Below are 20,683 nucleotides of genomic sequence, written 5' to 3'. Positions count from 1 at the left end.
ACAATTTAGGAAAACTAACATTTTATAATTTTTGTTTGGGCTCCCATTTGGAAACCAATTGGGCCTCTAAGTCCAAAGCCCAAAGGCTCTATACAACAACATCAACCCACGACCAACTCCTTTGGCCTGTCAGCCACCATAGAGGCCCAAGGCCCAAATAGTAATAAATGACCTATGGGCACATTTACTACTCAAACACTATAAATAAGCCGCCAAGGCACACACCCCAAGGTACGTCCATTTTCACGCCTTAAGACTACTCTTCTAGAGAACTTCTCTCTCTAGAATCCGAGCATTGTTCTTACTTAGGCATCGGAGGGGCTTTCCTCGGAAACACCCCCGAGGCTAGTAACTTGTTTATTGTGCAGGTTGACTTGGACACGACACATTCGAGCTAGCAAGATCTTCAACACACACAAAAGGGCCTTCCACTAGTAGAAAAACATTCATTTGAGGCGTCACTTTTATATTCATTAGCGGCGTTTTTGGCGTAGCAGCAAATAGAGTGGCAGCAAATGAATAGGATTGATTTGCGGCGTTTAAAAACGCCTCAAATGAATAATTGATTTGCGGCGTATATGTAGAAAAACGCCTCAAATTAATAGTATGGTTAAGCGGCGTTTTCTACCTAAACGCCTCAAACATTGTAAAATGGCTGGACATAAAACGCCGCGAATAATGTGTAATATTTTTTTTATAAATAATTTCTTTTCTGTATTCAACAAACCCAAAATGTAGAACCTGTACTCACGCCACATTTATACAATGTCCAAAAGTATCATCAACCACCAATAACTTCCAAGAAACTTTGATTTTTACATATAATACCACCATCATATGTTTACAAAAATAAACCACCTAAATAGTTTCAAGTTGATCATAACTATATCTTTTACACTTTGTACGTTACAAATTCACACCAAAAGTATAATAAAACAATTATATATAATTTCAATAGCAGGAAACATCCAAAAAAAGAGACCGATGAAGTGTTAATTATCTACAAAAAATGTTCGGTGAAGTATGATGCCCATTTGTCTCGTATTTCATCAATTTGCTCATCGGTGAAAGGATCTCCACTTAGTGACGGGAAAAACTAACAAAATAATATATATATATATATCATAAAATAAGTTATCTTCTGTTAGATGATCTAAAAACAGCTAGGAAAATAGAAACGTACCAAAACAAGAATCACAAATTATAGAAGATAAAAGTGCGGTTGTCATCTTCATCCAGCTTGTAACATAATATATAGTACCAAAACAAGACCTCACAGAAATTCAGGAACCGAAAGTTATATTTAAGAAAGTACCACGTGACAGCTAATTTACAATGCCCTAAAGTATAAGTGTTACTTATGTGCAAGGAGGGAGTACATGGTTTTTAAAGGAGACGGAAAAGGAAAAAAAAGTAACTTCACTCACGGTAAGATAAAGGCTCCACCAAAACAGCCACGAGTCCTTCTTGTTCATGCGAGCCAATGACTATACAACACAAGAAGATGATATTACAAAGAGAAACTCAACAAGTCGTACCTTTGGGCTAAAAAAACATTTAGAACTTACCATATGGCCAAATTCATGGAAAAGACTAACAACTTTAGAGAATCGCAGTAATGCAGGAAAGTTAACATCCCCCTTTAAAATATCAGACATCAGTAGAACAACTGGAACCTGAGTATAGAATGATGATGCACGGTGAAAATCCAGTAAAGAATGTGGAATTCGGATAACACGCATATATCAAATTTTTAAATGAGAAGACGTATGCGTATCACCTGTCTAGCAACATTTGCTGATAATGAACCATTTTGGAGAGGCGAAACACAAGTCTGGCCATATTTTCCTTTCCTGGATTAATGACATTGTTGTCAGACAGTTTGTTAAGTATAATGAGGATAAGGTCATCAGAAAGAGAGATAGTTGCAGAACCTGGAGTAGAGATCGAAGTACGCATAGCCCATAAGTTCAGAAGAGCTCAAATCAAAGACAAGAGGAAAATACTCTTTAAGGGCTCCAAAACCTAGATGGAACTTATCTGCTTCATCCTTTTTTACATAATATAGCAAGTCCTCAATTCCAAAAGGAATGTCTCCTTCCTCTGTTGTACAACTTTGACCAGAACTAACATGCAATAGAATGGCTGCGTGTGTTCTGTTGTGTGTGTGTTCTGCTGTCTGTGTTACCTGTGCTGTGTGTTTGAGTGTGTTGTGTGTATTTCAGGTGTGTGTGTGTGTGTGTGTTCTGCTGTGTTGTGTCAGATAAACGTACACATAGCTCAAAACAAAAACAGAAGCTTGCATCTGATCAGAACTAAAAGTCTAAAACTGATCAAAACTGAAAGTCTAATCAGAACAAAGCTTGAGTTGATCAGCACTGAAAGTCTGAAACTGATCAGAACTGAAAGTCTGATCAGAACAAAGCTTGAACTGATCAGAACTGAAAGTCTGAAACTAATCAGAACTGAAAGTCTGATCAGAACAAAGCTTGTGTTTTGTTTCTTTCAACTGCGCCGATATGAATATTCTCCCAGGAAACTTTGTCATTCCTTCTTATCTTTAACATTTGAGATTCAAATTTTCTGTTTCATGCTTAAACAGACAACTATTTTTAATTTTATGCAAGACCTTTTCTCTTAGGTTCATTGGAAATCAAAGGATTATTGATGCATAATAATGTGAACTCCAGTATATGACAATACTAACCATAACCATGAATTTTCACCAGATTGATGCTTCTCTGTAAAAATATTAAAACTAAGAATCAAAATTGATGAATGGTGTAACCATAAAGAGTCGAGAGTTCCAAATTAAATTTAGATATTAAACAACTAATTCCTTATAATACTGTCCGTTCAAACTTATAATTGATTTGCACCGATAGAAACTCACAAGATATAGATGAGTTTTTATTCAAAGAGACAAATGTGTCTTTTTTTTGGAAATTAACGTCTGAGTTCTAACTATCGTCATTGTTAAATCATATTCTTTAAAAAATTGTAACTTTGCAAGCTTTCCCATAAAAAGTGGAAAATATATCAGCAAAAGAAAATAAGGTTACAAAATAACTAACCTCCCAAGAAAGGGCTCAAGCCATATATTATTAACAACATGAAAGTTTCACAAAATAAGAGCAATTAGACCATGACCAGCCGGATAAAAGTTAACATATGAAGTTATCATATTGGATGTTGGTCATTAAAAGAAACAAAAGTGGCAATAGTCAATAAGCTATACTGTAGTTTGTCACTTGTTTCCAGCAATAAGATGAGAGAAGGGGGTGGGGGGGGGGGGGGGGGGGGGGGGTGGGGAATGAGTAAAGATCACCGAAACACTTAGGTAGCAGATAGGAGATCTAGAGTACGATTGCATGCATATGCATACACATATAAAATGGTGCGAATATCAGTTTAAACAGATTTGTGATAGAAAAATTTGCCCACATGAGAGATCAAACGTTATCATACACTACCTCAGCAGTGCCAAAAGCTTCAGTATTTGAAATCAAAAAAAAAAAAGCAGTCTGAATTCCTTTAGCTCAGCTTCTACAAAGGCATAAATTCTTTTTAAACTGAATTTCTCCTTTAGGATATCAATCCACAACTTCCAAGATTATTCTACTTGCTCTGTATCAAAATTCCAAGGTTCATGATAACATGTTTCTAGTCCCAACACTGCACCAAATTCTTCCCTCCTTGGAATAAGAAAGCTCCAAATACCATGCTTGAAACACATGCGAGATAAAATTAAAGATAGCTTGGAAATGAGGGGGTTAAAAGACTTGAAAGTGATCAGGAGTCAAAATGGCATCTTACAAACTATGAGCAAGTAAATTCCTTCATTTCTAGGCCTTGTGTCAAATTTAATCAGCAACCAACCAATTTACTGTTGTATCATGCTGTTGTATGAGACACTTAATAACTAACAGGAACACTACCTGCAGCTTCTAGATCAGCAGTTAATGTGCCAAGCTTCACAGCAAGTGGGTATTTTGTCTCATTGTAATGCTCGACAGCATGGTTGTTGCCACCAGTTCCATCCCAATTTTTTCTACCACAGAGGATCATCCCATCTGTTAAAGTTAACCAGTAGCTAATTTTGGGTTACCTAATAAGTATATAAAAGATTTGTTTGTTCCATAGAGGTGTTACCAATCTCCTAAATTAAGCGATTGGAGAAGAAAAATAAACAAAACCTCGAATAAGAAACACAAGCCTTCTCCAACGACATCCATGTTGAAAATAAACCAGAAAAACCAGCTCAACAGATAACTCTGAGAAGGGCAGCAGCATCAGACATCTACTCATACACATCAAGACGACGCAATACTGTTATAAATTTAGAAGAGTACAGAACTGTGATATTTTGCTGTACAATGAGATATAGGTAAAAAAAATGGTATGTCTGGATTATACATATACTATTTTCACCACATCCATTAATTAGTTGGAAAGACCAGCTACACTGATACTCTTCAATTTATTCTAACCTGATTCTTTCAGTCTTTTATTGCTTAATGGTAGTTTATATAAAGTAATAGGCAGAGTATTTGTTTTCTTGTTTGAATTTTAGAAGAAATGTTTAACTTATTTACCACCTTATTTGGTTCTTTGTTTGCTTCCATCCATTTGCCCAGTTAATTAGAAGGTACAGTTAATGTTCTATTTTGCTCTCAATAACCACTGCATTTATAGTGAAGTCTAAAACTAAGTCATAGCCAAATGTAACCCAAGAACAAATTCAGTCCATGTGGACACACTACCTAGCATGACACGCATCTAATTCAACCCTAAACTGACCTAGAATGACACGAATTTAATTTCATGCAGCAATATTGTTTCTGAAAATGAGACTAAAGATAGCAGAACAACCTCCATGTTTTTTTAGACCACAACAAATCAATAAATTTAATTCAAAAATTCACCTCCTGAATTATCTTCTAACACTTGAGGTTGCAACAGCCTCCATCATTTCTGCACTAATTTCAAATCAAACCCAGAAAATATAAATAAACAATTCAACAATTAAAGTAAAATTAACAAAATTAGTAGAATTTCAGCAAGAAAAATTATGTCTTACTGGAATAAAACTTGTGTTTTTCTTAAATTTGTGATCTTCTTTCTTCGAAGCACCTCAACTAAACATCAAATTTGCAAAAGAAATTAGACATACGAAATTACCTTACCTCAAATTTGAAGCAATTTTAAGGTTCTTCTAAGCCAAAATTTGAATTTGATAATTAGGGTTTACATTTTCGGTGGAGAGAGGAGAGGAGAGGAGAGGAGAGAGCAAGAGAGATTCGATAACTCATACACAATTCATGTTAATTGAGAGACTGAAACGAGGGGAATAGAGTAATTGAACCGAATAAACGGCAAGGATGAGGAGGAGTCAGAGGAAGCATAATTTACCTTAAGGAAGAACAGTAGTAGTGGAGATGAGGTCGAAGGATAGTGACGGCGTAGATGAATCTGAAGCTTCACTTTCCCGGTGAATTCGGTGGTGGAGATGAGGCGAAGGACAGACGACGATGGTGGAGATGAGGTTGAAGGAAGAAGAATGTGGTTTTGTGAAAGGACGAGAAGCAAAAGAAAGAAGCTAAACGCTTGGTGAATATGTTTGTTGGGACAACACTTTGCGGCGTTAAACGTGATGACGCGGCAAACTAAAATGGTTTGAGGCGTCATAATTCAAGATAACGCCGCAAAGGAATCTTTTTTCACCTAATTCATCTACTTTGTCATTTAGTTAGAGGCGTTCTCAAATTAACGCCGCTAAGTCATGGCAGCAAATAAATAATTTTCTACTAGTGTTCATTCGAAGTCCATTGTTTCATCTACTTCAACACCGGAACAATTTGGCGCCGTCTGTGGGGAAGAACACTTGAAAGCTTCGAAAAACATTCCACTTTTCACGTAAAAAATGGAAATGCCCAACAATGACAACCAGGTGGGAGATGTCCTTGTCCAAACGGATTCGAAATCCGATGGAGGGGAACAGCTGCACTCAGTGGCTAGATCGCAGCCAACAAGGGCCACCTCCATAACCAGCAGACCACTCCCTTTTCGAGAAGAGCTCGCTGCGGCCATGACATCATGCAGAACTTCCTCTTCAACGAGAAAGAACAAGCCCAGGCAGCAGCACGGCGAGAAGCAAGGAGAGCTAGGCGACAGGTCTTGCTGAACATGCCCTCGACTGACGAGGACAATGTGAGGCCCGAGCAAGATCTCTCCACAATGTCAGGAACACACCTAATGACAAGGTGGAGAGAGAGCACGTGGGACACGCAGCAGAGAGCTGCGCAGCAGCCAGAGTGGTTCGCAACACCGTCTCCAACACCGCAAGCTCTCCAAAAGGGGCCAGTGATTGCACTCGGATCCGAAGCTCGATCCATAGCAGACTGCGACCTTTGGTTCACGATAGGCTGGGTAGCCCCTGTGGGTCCAGTAGACAACCCGAAGGCAGTGGCCAATCGAGAAGGAGAAGGAGAAGTGACCGAACTCCTAGCCCCCTACACGCCCCCGAGCAATCCCTTAGAGGGAACTCAAAGAGCGAAGGTATCAGGGCGAGGCTAGGAAAGAGGATCATGACTCCAGCATCGTCCCCATTCTCGGATGACATTGTCATGGAAACAATCCCCAAAGTGAGGCTGCCAGCACACTTGACATACAGCGGGATTACGGATCCGAGGGATCACGTCATCTCCTATGAACAACAGATGTTTCTAAGTCCCTACTCCGAAGCCTGTTGGTGCAAATACTTCCCAACCACGCTGACAGGAGTTGCGGGAGAATGGTTCAGATCACTGCCGAAGGGATCGATCAAAAGTTGGAAGAAGCTGAAGAAAAGGTTCTGTGTGCAGTTCGTGAGCAACAATCGCCCAGAACGAACCACTGCCGAGCTAACTTCTATACAGCAAGAAAGGGACGAGAGCCTGCGAGACTTCATGGCCAGATTCATGAAGGAATCCACCAATATTCCGAACCTGCAGCCAGACGTGGCAATCTTCGCCTTGAAGCACGCGCTACGGGAGGGAAAATTCCGAGACAAACTGACAATGAAAAACCCCTCCAAGATAGCGAACTTGCACCAAATGGCAGATGCGTTCATCAGAACAGAAGAGTTCAACAAGGCTGCAGCAAGGCTAAGAGGATCCTCGGATCCGAAAGATAACAAAGCAAATCAGAGTAAGCCCGGGGGCAACTCGAGAAAGGGGAAAGAGAAGGTGGGTGCGAGAGAGGCGAGCCCAAAGAAGGATGGGAAAAAGGGTGAATTTCAACCCAAATACACCAACTACACTCCACTCGCCATACTCCGAAGAGAAATTTTCAATCTCCACAAAGATGATGAAAAGTGGAAGCTACCAGACAAGCTCAGATCCAACCCCCTCCGTAGGAACAAGAACAAGTGGTGTGAGTTCCACGATGACTTCGGCCATACCACTGAGGAATGCAACTCGCTGAAAGACAACATCGAGGACCTCATCCGCCGAGGCTACCTAAAGAAATACTTGCTCGATTGTAGAACGGAGAGGGAAGAAAAAGAGAAAGCAACATCTGGAAAGCTACAAGAGCAAGCCCAGAGAAGAGTCCATGAGACCGAGGGGCAAAAGAAGAAACCAATTCTCGTGGTGTTCGGAGGACAAAGGTCTGGCCACGCCAGCAAGAAACACTTAAGAGCCCTCTCCCACCGAGTCAACATCAACAATGTTGGGGAGAACCAGCCTACCCCCCCGAACATGACCTTCACTGCTGATGACTGCCTCGGGACCCAGTACAAACATGACGACCCGTTGGTGATCGAAATGGATCTCAACAACCACAATGTCCACAGAGTACTAGTCGATGGAGGAAGCGCCGTCAATATCATCTTCAGGAACTGTTTTGAGCAGCTCATCCTCGAAGAGGGAGAAGAGTCACTGACCAAGGTCAGCTACCCATTGATCGGATTCAACGGATCCGCAGCTATTCCCCGAGGAAAGATCACCCTACCCGTCACAATCGGCCAAGGCCTGGCGGCAAGAAACGTCCGAGAAGAATTCCTGGTGATGGACTGCGACTCAGTGTATAACGTCATCATGGGACGAACCATGATCCACAAAATACAAGCAGTCCCATCCACATACCATCAGATGATGATGTACGTCTCGGATGCAGGCTTCGCCGAGCGGATAAAAGGCGACCAAGAGGTGGCAAGATCAATATGTCACACGACCATCCGAAAGCCAAAGCTAGGAGACAGTCCTGAGGACGAAGATGAGAAGAGCCCTCCCCCAGGTGGAGAAAAAGATGCCAAGAGGAGAAAGGCAGAGCCGAGCAGTCTGGTAAAGCCCGTGGAGGTTGATGCTCGACCAGAGACCCTTTCCCCCGAACCAGACCAAGAAATGGAAGACATTCCCATAGAGGACGATTCAGACAGAAGTGTCCGAATAGGCAGAGGCCTAGGCTCGGGACTTCGAATAGAGTTGATCCAGTTGTTGAGGGATCACAAAGACATCTTCGCGTGGTCGGCAGCTGACATGCCAGGGATAGATCCGAAGATGATCTGTCACAAGCTGGATGTCAGCTCCGAAGCTCGGCCAATCAAACAGAAGAAAAGAAACTACTCCTCGGAGAAAAACAAAGCTATCGCCGAAGAGGTGAAGAAACTACAAGAGACAGGCTTCATCGAGCCATGCATGTATCCCAAGTGGTTGGCCAATGTGGTCATGGTCAAAAAAGCGAATGACTCATGGCGCATGTGCGTCGATTTCACTGATCTGAACCGAGCCTGCCCAAAAGATTGCTATCCCCTCCCGAGGATAGATCAGCTAGTGGACTCAACCAGTAGTCATGCGTTGCTGAGCTTCATGGACGCCTTTTCAGGGTACCACCAAGTGTTCATGCACCCCGACGATAGAGCGAAGACCGCCTTCATCACAAGCGCGGGAGTGTTCAACTACAGAATGATGCCCTTCGGATCGAAAAATGCCGGAGCCACCTACCAAAGACTAGTTGATCACGTCTTCACCGATCAAAAGGGAAGGAACGTCGAGGTCTATGTGGACGATTCCATAGTAAAAAGCGTGAAGGAAGAAGATCGCATCAAAGATTTGGCTGAGACCTTCGCCAACCTGAGGAAATACAACATGAAATTGAACCCGAAGAAATGTCTCTTCGTGGTAAAGTCGGGAAAATTCCTCGGATTCATGGTGAGCGAAAGGGGAATAGACGCGAACCCGGACAAGGTCCAAGCTGCACTAGATTTACCCGAGCCGAAGACAAAGAGGGACGTGCAAAGGCTAACAGGCAGGCTAGCCGCACTGTCGAGATTCATATCGAAAGCTTCGGATAAAGGGGCACCCTTCTTCAAAAAGCTCTCAAACCTAAGACCCTCCCAGGAGGAGAAGAAGAACCCATCAAAAGGAAAGGCGTCCCGAGGAAAGTGGACCCCGAGTTGACATGGGAACAAGAGCAAAGAGACGCATTCCAGCAACTCAGGGCTCACTTAGCTCAATTGCCGACGCTAGCCAGGCCAAAAGAAGGGGAAACTCTGTACTTGTACGTCGCAGTCAGCCCCGGAACCGTAAGCGCAGTGCTCCTCCGAGAGGAGGAAAAGAAACAACAGCCAATCTATTTTACCAACCGAACCTTGACAGACGCCGAAACTCGGTACCCGCTCATTGAGAAAGTAGCATACGCAGTGGTGGTAGCAGCTCGGAAACTGAGACCCTATTTCGATTCCCATCAAATAGTGGTGCTAACTGACCAACCACTGGAGAAAGTGCTAGACAAAATAGAGAGATCGGGAAGATTGGCTGCATGGGCTTTCGAGCTATCTGAGTTCGGGATCAAGTATCAACCAAGGACGACCATTAAAGCGCAAGCGCTCGCAGACTTCTTGGCCGAATGCTCATATCAGGAAATGCTAGATGACACCAAAAAGACATGGGAGGTCTACACTGACGGATCTTCCACTGTGAACGGCTCGGGAGCCGGAGTAGTACTGATACCCCCAGTGGGAAAGAGCATAGAGTACGCCCTAAAGTTCGGTTTCAAGGCAACCAACAACGAGGCCGAATATGAGGCCGCAATCGCAGGAATAGAGCTGTGCTTGTCTCTAGAAGCCGAACATGTTTGTCTCAAGACTGATTCTCAGCTCGTAGCCAACCAGATCCGAGGGGAGTATGAGACCAAATGGCCAAGCATGATAGCGTACCTAGAAAAAATCAAATCCTTAACGTCAAAGTCAAGATCCTTCGAAGTCATACACATTCCCCGAGGTCAGAACGCACAAGCAGATGCACTATCCAAACTTGCAAGCTCAACGCTCACCGACCTAAACAGGTCAGTCCATGTAGAAGTACACCAAGAAAGAAGCATTGACCTACCACCCCCCACAGTGTGCAATGTGCGTCCAGAGCTGAGCTGGATGGACGCAGTCATTGCGTACAAAGAAAGAGGAGAACTTCCCGAAGACAAGCTGCAAGCAAGGAAGCTGAAAAGGTTCAACCAACGGTTCATCATTGACGCCAACGGAGAGCTCATGAGGAAGTCATTCTCAGCCCCACTGCTGAAGTGTATAGGCCCAACCGATGCCGATTATATCCTAAGGGAAATCCACCTCGGCATATGTGGAAATCACATCGGAGGCAGGGCACTGGCACACAAGGCACTAAGGGCCGGATTCTGGTGGCCCACCATGGTCTCCGAAGCAAAGGCGCTGACAAGGAAATGTGAGAAATGCCAAAAGTTTGCACCTGCAATCCACCAGCCAGCCCAAACCCTGCAAGCAACACTCTACCCCTTACCATTTGCACAATGGGGTTTGGATACCATCGGTCCATTCCCTTCGGCTGTGAATCAGAAAAAGTGGCTGATTGTAGGGGTCGACTACTTCAGTAAGTGGATTGAGGCCGAGGCAGTCTCATCCATCACGGAGCAACAGGTCCGCAAGTTCATTTGGCAAAATATCATCACAAGGTTCGGAATACCGAGGCTAATGGTCTTTGACCACGGGAAACAATTCGACAACACATCACTGCAAAGATGGTGTGAACAGTTCGGTATCCGCCTCGCCTACTCAGCAGTGTGCCATCCTCAGAGCAACGGCCAAGCCGAAGCCGCAAACAAACTCATCCTCAATGCACTCAAGAAGAGAGTCGAAGACGAAAAGAACAAATGGCTAAAGGAGCTCCCTGGGACACTCTGGTCCCTTCGGACCACCGAGAAAGAGGCCACAGGACAAACACCCTTCCACTTGGTTTACGGTTCCGAAGCTGTCATCCCTGTAGAGATCAGAACAGAAAGCCTAAGGGTCCAAGCATACAACAAGTATGATGGAATCCATGGGCAAAACAACAATCAACTTCTGTCCGAATCCTTGGATCTACTAGATGAGGCTCGGGACGAAGCCAGGACTCTCAATGCAGCCTACCAACAAAGAGTCAGCAAGCACTACAACCGAAGAGTCAATGCCAGACCTCTAAAGGTCGGTGACCTAGTGCTCAGAAATGCTGCTGCAGTTCAGAGGGGAAAGATCCACGGGAAACTCTCGACAACATGGGAAGGACCATACATCATCCACTCTGAAAAGAGGACTGACACCTTTATGCTTAAACAGTTAGATGGAACAATCTTGAAGAACCATTGGAATGCCGATGTTCTCAAGAAATATTTTGTATGATCTCACCCCTCCTTTTGTACTCCAAGTAAGTCGTTTAATGAGAAAAGGAAAGCCACTGGCACCATGTGTTTCATTAAACATATCCCTATGTCTTTTTTATTTTTCTATCACTATGTTTTTATACGAATACATGCAACTTCGGATCTGATCAATCCGAAGCTAAAATCAACCCGAAGTAGCCATTTCCTGGGGTCAAAAGGCCCAAGAAATAGCTAATTCGAAACAACCCGCAAGGTACCGTCCAGAATCCTCGGATTCGCGGTACCCAGGGACATTCCGTTCGCAAAAAAAGTCTCGAACAGTTATAAAGAGTTCGGCTCAGATCCACGGATCCCCGAAACACATAACTAAATCAGACTTGCGATTTCTTGCCCAGGTTTCCGAACCACAAGAAGTCGGAAGAACAGAAGTAGACATCAAAAGAGCTCAAAAGCAGACTCAACAGATCCACGGATCTGAAGAGCTCAGAAGCAGACTCTAAACATGTCTACAAACATTAAAAGAGCTCAAAAGCAGACTCAACAGATCCACGGATCTGAAGAGCTCAGAAGCAGACTCTAAACATGTCTACAAACATTAAAAGAGCTCAAAAGCAGACTCAACAGATCCACGGATCTAAAGAGCTCAGAAGCAGACTCTAAGCACGTCTACATACGTTAAAAAGCTCAAAAGCAGACTCTTAAAACAGATCCACGCATCTGAAGAGCTCAGAAGCAGACTTTAAATACGTCAACAGGCGTTAAAAAGCTCAGAGTAGCCTCCTAACAGATCCTCGAATCTGAGGAGCGCGGAAGCGAAACTCCAAGGAAATCAAAGACTAAAGTCCAAAGCTACCGAATCCACCCGCAGAGCCTAAGCAAAGCTCGAAACGAGTCTTAGAAAATCTACGGATTAGGAGAGTTCGCAAACGAGGAAACAACTTAGCAAGACGGTGGATTCAAAAGCAAAAAAAATAGATACTTCGATAATATACGAAACAACAAAGTCATTTTTCATTCAATATTTGGGGGGACAAGTACAATCATACCAACTAAAGCTCGGCACAGCCCGAGGAGGCCTCAAAAATTGAAAACAAAATGACCTAAGAGCTAAAATTGGCAGCCATCAACAGACAAAATGTCGGCCTACCGAAGTACTAGGAAAGCAAAAGAAAAAGGAATTATTAAAGTACAACGCAGAGCCGAGGCAAAAGGGGAGAATATTAAGCACAAGTTCGGAGACCCTCAACTGGAGCCAACCGACTTTGAAGAAGACGGCTGCCCGAGTTCCTAAGGGATTTCACCAGCAGGCCCCTGAGGAGTATCTTGGGAAGCACCACCAGCAGTGGTGTCACCTTCCGAAGCAACCTTCCGAGCTTGCGCCTCCTTAGCAACTGCCTCCTGAGCTTTGGCAGCGTCATCCCTGTCAGCCTGACATTCCACCTGGTTGTCCTCAGCTGCGAGCCACCTGGGCACATTCTCTGCCCACTTAAAATCAGGCATGTTCTTGGCGAACATCCTGCGGAAGCCGAGGATCCCCTCCCAGTACATGTCTTGACACTGCTCGACAGTGTACATATTAGAGCCCCTCTGCTCAAGGTCATGAACCTGCTCCTTTAGACGCCTGATGTCATCCTCGAGAACAGAAACTCGGTCGACAGAGGCCTGAAGCTTCGTATTACTCTCCCGAAGGCTGACAATTGTGGTATCTTTACGTTGGAGCTTGCTCTCCAGGTCAGCCTTCTCAGCAGCATGCTTCTCCGACTCGGCCTTGTACCTCTCGGCATCCTCCTCTACTTGGAAAGTGAGAATGCCAACCTCCTTTCCAATCTCCATCAGGGCATTCCCCCCTTCCTTGGTGAATTCGGCAACCTCCTCCCTTGCCTTCGCAAGTTCGGAGACGACCAAACTGAACTTTTGGTCAAGGTTGGGAATGTCCCGAGCATAGAGTGCCTCGAACCTTTGGAGCCTTCTCTCATCATGAGATTGGCATACAGCAGACAAAGAGCTCCAATAGGCGACCTAAGAAGAGGAAACGAACTTAGCTGATGACAAAAGAAGAGAGGGAAAAGCAATAAGCAAAACCAAGCAAAGTATAAATCACCTCGTTTAGATGGTACTGAGCCATCTTGGTGGGATGGTTCGACACCTCCCCAGGAATGGGGAACTGCGGAACCCCGCGCAGCTAGTTCTCATGAGCCGCCTCGGGGCCAATCATGGAGGTCGCATGGGCAGCAGGGTCTTCACCCAAGACAGCAGGGCGAGCGTAGCGGGCCATAGTCTCCCGAACCTCCAGAGGAATCCTCTTCAAAGGAACTTCAGAACATGGATCGCCATGAACCAACCCCTCCAAAACAGAGGTAGAGGTGGAACCCAGGGTCTCACGGCGCCGCTTCGTACCACGCCCCTCCGAAGCACCCCCTTCAGAGAAACCCAAAGCTGAAGGTTGTTCAGCACCCTCCGCCGCCGAAGGGACATCCTCCGCGGCATCTGAAGCAGTGAGATCCACGAGTACCCTTGGAGGAGTCTTCGGATCCTCCTCCAAACCTACTGCACCAGCCCCTTCAGAAACATGGACCTCGGCGGAAGCAGTTGGGATATCCTCCTCCTCCCTCTCCACTCCAAGGGTGATGTCCTCAACGATCACCCCCAAAGGCTTCAGCGGCGAAGGAATGGTAGCCTCCTCGGCCAAAGGTTGGTCCACCTGTTCATTAGGCACCAACACAGCAACGCTCTTCAGCTTCTGGCCCGGAACAGGGATGAAGCGACGCAGGTTCTCAGGAAGAACCATCTCCTTCTCTTGCCGAGCAAGATACCGCTCTCCTGCTTCAGCGAGACTGGGATCCGAGGCAACAACCTGTTGAATCCTCTCCTTAGTCAAAAAAGGTCGCTGGCTCAGAAACTCGAGAACCTCGGGGCGGGGGGTTACCTTAGAGAAGTTCGAAGACTTCCTCTTCTTCCTCCTCGGAGACTTCTCCCTAGCAGCCGACTTCCCCTTTCGAGAAGCTTCATCCTCCGAAGACTTCCGCTTTTTCAACCTCTGCGACTCCTGGAGAACACAGGAAAGTAAGAACGCAAGAAAAAAAAATAAAAAATAAAACTGCAGAAAAACGAAAAACGAGAAGTGGACACTCACCTTGGGAATAGCGAAGGAAGGAGGAGATGAAGCAGATGAGACAACTGGGGCAACAATTGTCGCTTCGGGACCCTGCACGAAGATAAAACGAGATGAGCCCCCACATCGGAAAAAAGGCGGAGTACCACACAAGCAAACAACAAGAAAGTTACCGGATCAGAAGTAGTTACCAGTTCAGGGAGAACAGTCTTGAAGGAAATAATGCCCTTGGTCCAAGTATGCATTCTATGTTAAGTCTAATAAATGCGGTTCAGTATTAATTAACAAGTTAATAATTCAGTGAGATCAAGTGAGCTGAATGCCTAGCTAGAGGCCGCTTCAGTTCAAGTGGAATTAATGATATTAATCCACAGCTTACTCTTGACTGAACCCGTAGGGTCACACAAATAGTACGTAAACGGATCAAGTATTTAATGGCATTAGATACTCCATCTATGGATATTCGGAATCGACGGATCTTGGTTTCAGTGGGAGCTGAGATCGTCACAGGCAAGAAAAGAATACTCCGGAAACGATGATATTGCCGGAAACGGAAATATAGATCGTATCGGAAATATAAATATTATCCAAGTCGTAGATGTTGCCGGAAACGGAAACATGGTACGTATCAGAAAATATTATCGGAAATGGAAATATTACCAGAATCGGAAATATTGCCGGAAACGGAAATATTGTCAGAATCGGAAATATTATCGGAATCGGAAAATAATTCCGGAAACGGAAATATTAAATATTTGTTCGAAACGGAAATTGATTCCGGAATCGGAAATATTAAATATTGTTCGTATCGGAAATGAATTCCGGAACCGGGAATTTAATCGGAATCGTATCGTACGAATTAGCATCGGACGAGGCCTGCCGGACGAAGGCCCAGCACGAAGTCGGGCCATCGCCCAGCAAACCAAACGCGCGCCACAAGCCCAGCCAAGGCAGCGCCCAGGCCTACCGCAAGGCAGGCCCAGCGCGCGCCAAGGCCACGGCTGCGTGGGCCTCGCTGCGTGGGCTGCTGCTCGCACGCACGCGCATGGGCGGCTCTTGTGGCTGCCGTGTGTGTGTGAGTTTGTGTTCATGCACGATTCCTAAAACTATTAGAATTAGTACATGATTAAATTTCTATTCCTAAAAGGATAAATTAATTAAATAGAGTTCTTGTAGGATTCTAAGTTTAATTAATTCGTATCCTACTAGGATTCCAATTCCCTTTCCATAACTCTATAAATACGTGCCTAGGGTCACATATTTTAGAGATTAATTCAAGTATTCAAAGTGAGTTTTTGAGAGAAAATTCAGACACATTTCTTACCTAAGAGTGCCGAAATTCTTTAGTACCTTAAGGGCGATTCTAGTTGGTCAATCTTAAGGCGGATCCGAACGTGCTGTGGACTATCTACGGAGGGACGACACTTGGAGTCCTAAAGACTTGTTCTTGTTCGGTTCGGGCGCCGCTAGGGAAGGCACGCAACAAAGAGTATGCATCTAAATTATGCGATTCTTGTTGATAAATCTTGAATTTTTGATTGACCTACTGTATATGTTTAACAAGTTTGAATGCCTAGCCTTGTTAATTATGCAATCTAATTTGTAATTATGATTAATTTGTTGAAAATTAGAATAATTTAGAATTAATTTGATTTTCATAATTAATTATAATTTAATTAGAAACCTATGATTAAAAACCACCATAAAAATTGTAAATTTATGATAAATTTTAAATTTTTATGACCTAGACTTGAATCCATGACAATCGGAAATCAATTGAATAATAAATTTTCGATTTTTCGCCCTAAAATTATGAAATTAATATTATCTATTAATTTGTCATTAATTTTAAATATAAATTTTAAATTTTTATGCGATTCTTTCATATAACTTGCACGCACAAAGCAATGGACGCAATTTTAGTCATAAACTCTTGATTAGGTCTACAAATCCTTTAAGGTTAAACAACTTGATTAGAATTAATAAGGACTGAATAATTGGTAGATTATTGGTGCCCTTAATTAATGGCTGCAAATATTTATGTGATGCATACAATGTGTTTTAACTAACCAATTATGTGGGCCATTCATGATAATGAATGGATGAATGGTATATATTGTATATGTACTGTTTTGCAGGTTATGAAGTGAGTAGTATGGCCCAAATAGGATAGAAAATATGGTATGCGTACCATTAATTTGAATGTAATTGGTCTAATGCACCAAATTTGTTTTTCAATTCAAATATGGTCTGCGTACCATCAAATAGTTGTAATTAGTTTAATTATAGCTTATCCTACTTGAAGAAAATGGCGCATCCCATGGTGAAATTCAAGACGGAGTTTCCAATCCATTTTCAAGACGGACTTTGAAGTTGAAGCTTCAAGATGAAGTCGGGCCATACTAGATCACATTTATCTTATGCATGCTTTAAGTTATTTATTGCTATTAAATATGTCTTAAATATGCATGAGATCAAAGCTTGATTATGTTGCATGATTAAGGATTTTAGTTCACTTAAAATCTAACCAACATAGTAAGAGCCTTAAGTTCCAAACTTAAAAATTGAGTTATAAGGTGCCATGCCAAAATATACACTTGCTTGGATATCCTTTACATCAATCTAGTAATAGTTTTCGCTCAGCGAGGTGTTACTTATTGGTCCTAAAGGGGCAAGGTACACAAATAATTGTGAGTACATGTTAGTTTTGGTGAAACTCAACGATATAAGTAAGGAGTCCTTTTATGTCGTGGCAAAATCGATAGGTTTCCCTAATAAGTTCTTAGACGTACCTATCAACCAAGAGTAGTTTCTAGACTATTAGCAAAAGGCTTTTGCTTACCTAAAATGTTTTAGAATTGAGTCGACAAACTGTGCTTAATTCTTCAATGGTTTTAGGGTCTTGGAATCATTTTATTCACACCTGCCGGAACACACAATTCGAATAAAATGCTAATAACTTGTTTGAATTGCATGATTGCTTCAATTTTCAAGTTATTATTCATGATAAATGTTTAGACTTTGCATGCTTCAATGTATGTTTTAATTATTATTTATAATTAAATATCTTGCATTGCAGTAAATCCTTTTAGAAAGGTAACAGTAAATTTCCTCGATTGGTAGTGAATCCAAGAACGATTCACGGAAATGAGAGAAAGTGAGCAATTTAAAATGTACGTTTCTTATAGCGACTTTTATGGTTGTTTTAGAGCATCGTGTTTTGAAATGGCAACATGGATTGGAGACCATGAGTTGTTGCGTGGGAAATTAAATATTAATTTCTATGTTCTAAGATACAACTGGAAAGTCTTCCACATATCTGTGAACTGCTTGGATAAGTAAATCCAAACAAAGCATCACTAGCAACCTAAACAGTTGAAGTAAAAGTACTTATTGCCTAAGAAGCAATAAAACAGGGTTGTTTGTTTATGTTAAAGAGTTCTTCACTGAACTTGGATGGATCATATGTCTTTTGACTTGATGGTTCTTCATTGCAAGATGCGTAGAACTACTCTTGTAGCTAGAAGGAATAGATCGCAAAACAAACACACTCAAAAGATCTTATCATCATATCTCGAAGAACATTCGATGAAAAGATATTAAGATTGGCAAAGCATGATAACTAAACCTATGCAACAAGTGAGAAGCAACACTCACGTTGTAGCACTGGAAATCAAGCATAGCTTTGAATTCCATGAACTGTTTTAAAGATGGGTTTGAGGCCCATGGTTGTAAAACATTGGGGTTGAACATTTATCATATATGAAATATATTTTCATATTCCATTTAATCTTGGTTTAGTATTAAATGATGAGTCCCTTCAAATTTGACGATATATTCAAGATAGACTGTCAGGACCAGTCCTGTGACTAAGAAATGTCTATCAAGTGAACTTGAATGTCAAAGGTTGAAAATGGTCCCTAGTCGGAGTTTTCTATAAAATTGGACGCATAGAAAACGTTAGACGACTAGAATGCAAGACGACTAGTAGTTCTGTTTCTTGAACTATGTGGACATGGCAATGTCATAATCATTTGCATAGATACTTACTTTGGGAAGACTAGTATCGGACAAGACCTATGAAACTTTACTGTAAGAGATGAAAGTCTGTCATAAGTAAATTTCATTAAATTATTAGACACTAAATCCTCAATACCTGAGTGATTTGAGATTACTTGTTTGAGAACTGGTTGCTTTGACGTTGACCAACCGTCGCACCGTAAAAGGAGGCTATAAAGGCAACGCTCAGGTAATCACCTATCAAACGAAGTCTAATCTCAAGATCGCAAGATTGGGATTGTCCTCCCATAAATCGGGATGAGATGCTTAAAAGTTGTACAAGGCCACTCGGAGAGCTAGAAACTGTGAAATGCATGGCCGTGCTCGGATGAATCATAGGCTATGATTATCTGCTTATTTGATCAGTTGAACTCTGAAACCGAGGAACACCTCTGGACATAATAAGGATGACAACTCTTACCTTATGTTCAAGAGCAAGCATCGAGCGACAAAGGAATTAGGAAATGCACACTTGTCCCTAAGGACAAGTGGGAGACTGAAGGAAATAATGCCCTTGGTCCAAGTATGCATTCTATGTTAAGTCTAATAAATGCGGTTCAGTATTAATTAACAAGTTAATAATTCAGTGAGATCAAGTGAGCTGAATGCCTAGCTAGAGGCCGCTTCAGTTCAAGTGGAATTAATGATATTAATCCACAGCTTACTCTTGACTGAACCCGTAGGGTCACACAAATAGTACGTAAACGGATCAAGTATTTAATGGCATTAGATACTCCATCTATGGATATTCGGAATCGACGGATCTTGGTTTCAGTGGGAGCTGAGATCGTCACAGGCAAGAAAAGAATACTCCGGAAACGATGATATTGCCGGAAACGGAAATATAGATCGTATCGGAAATATAAATATTATCCAAGTCGTAGATGTTGCCGGAAACGGAAACATGGTACGTATCGGAAAATATTATCGGAAATGGAAATATTACCAGAATCGGAAATATTGCCGGAAACGGAAATATTGTCAGAATCGGAAATATTATCGGAATCGGAAAATAATTCCGGAAACGGAAATATTAAATATTTGTTCGAAACGGAAATTGATTCCGGAATCGGAAATATTAAATATTGTTCGTATCGGAAATGAATTCCGGAACCGGGAATTTAATCGGAATCGTATCGTACGAATTAGCATCGGACGAGGCCTGCCGGACGAAGGCCCAGCACGAAGTCGGGTCATCGCCCAGCAAGCCAAACGCGCGCCACAAGCCCAGCCAAGGCAGCGCCCAGGCCTACCGCAAGGCAGGCCCAGCGCGCGCCAAGGCCACGGCTGCGTGGGCCTCGCTGCTGTTAGGTTATAATACATATGACATTACATAGATCATGCGGAAACAACCATTAACCCAGGACAACATATTATTTACACATAATCATATAGCATAATTTAGATGCATACTCTTTGTTGCGTGCCCTCCCTAGCTGCGCCCGAACCGAACAAGAACAAGTCTTTAGGACTCCAAGTGTCGTCCCTCCGTAGATAGTCCACAGCACGTCCGGATCCGCCTTAAGATTGACCAACTAGAATCGCCATTAAGGTACTAGAAAATTTCGGCACTTTTATGAGCAAGATGTGTGTTTTAATTTTCTCTCAAAAAACTCACTTTTGAATACTTTTTAAACTTGTTATAAATTGTGAGCCCTAGCCTCATATTTATAGGGGTATGGAAAGGGAATCGAAATCCTATTCAGATACAAATTAATTAAACCTAGAATCCTACAAGAACTCTAATTTAATTAATTTATCAAATAGAATTAGGAATTTAATCATTAACCGAACTCTGCATGTTTTAGGAAACGTGCACGAACACAAACACTTGCACACACACGCACGGCAGCCACGATGGGCCCC

General features: G+C 42.7%; 1 long non-coding RNA gene across 1 annotated transcript; it reads right to left on the bottom strand.

The window, feature by feature from the left end:
* Positions 1-1,230: 1,230 nt before the first annotated feature.
* LOC130460607 (uncharacterized) lies at positions 1,231-1,890 on the bottom strand. The gene is made up of 3 exons (XR_008920461.1): positions 1,781-1,890; positions 1,569-1,676; positions 1,231-1,487 (listed from the first exon to the last, which is right to left on the bottom strand). It is a non-coding gene; the product is annotated as an uncharacterized lncRNA (long non-coding RNA).
* Positions 1,891-20,683: the final 18,793 nt, after the last annotated feature.

The sequence above is a fragment of the Spinacia oleracea genome, chromosome 5 (genome assembly GCF_020520425.1).
Source record: "Spinacia oleracea cultivar Varoflay chromosome 5, BTI_SOV_V1, whole genome shotgun sequence".
Lineage (NCBI taxonomy): Eukaryota > Viridiplantae > Streptophyta > Magnoliopsida > Caryophyllales > Amaranthaceae > Spinacia > Spinacia oleracea.
This window is presented reverse-complemented; position numbering and strand designations above follow the sequence as displayed.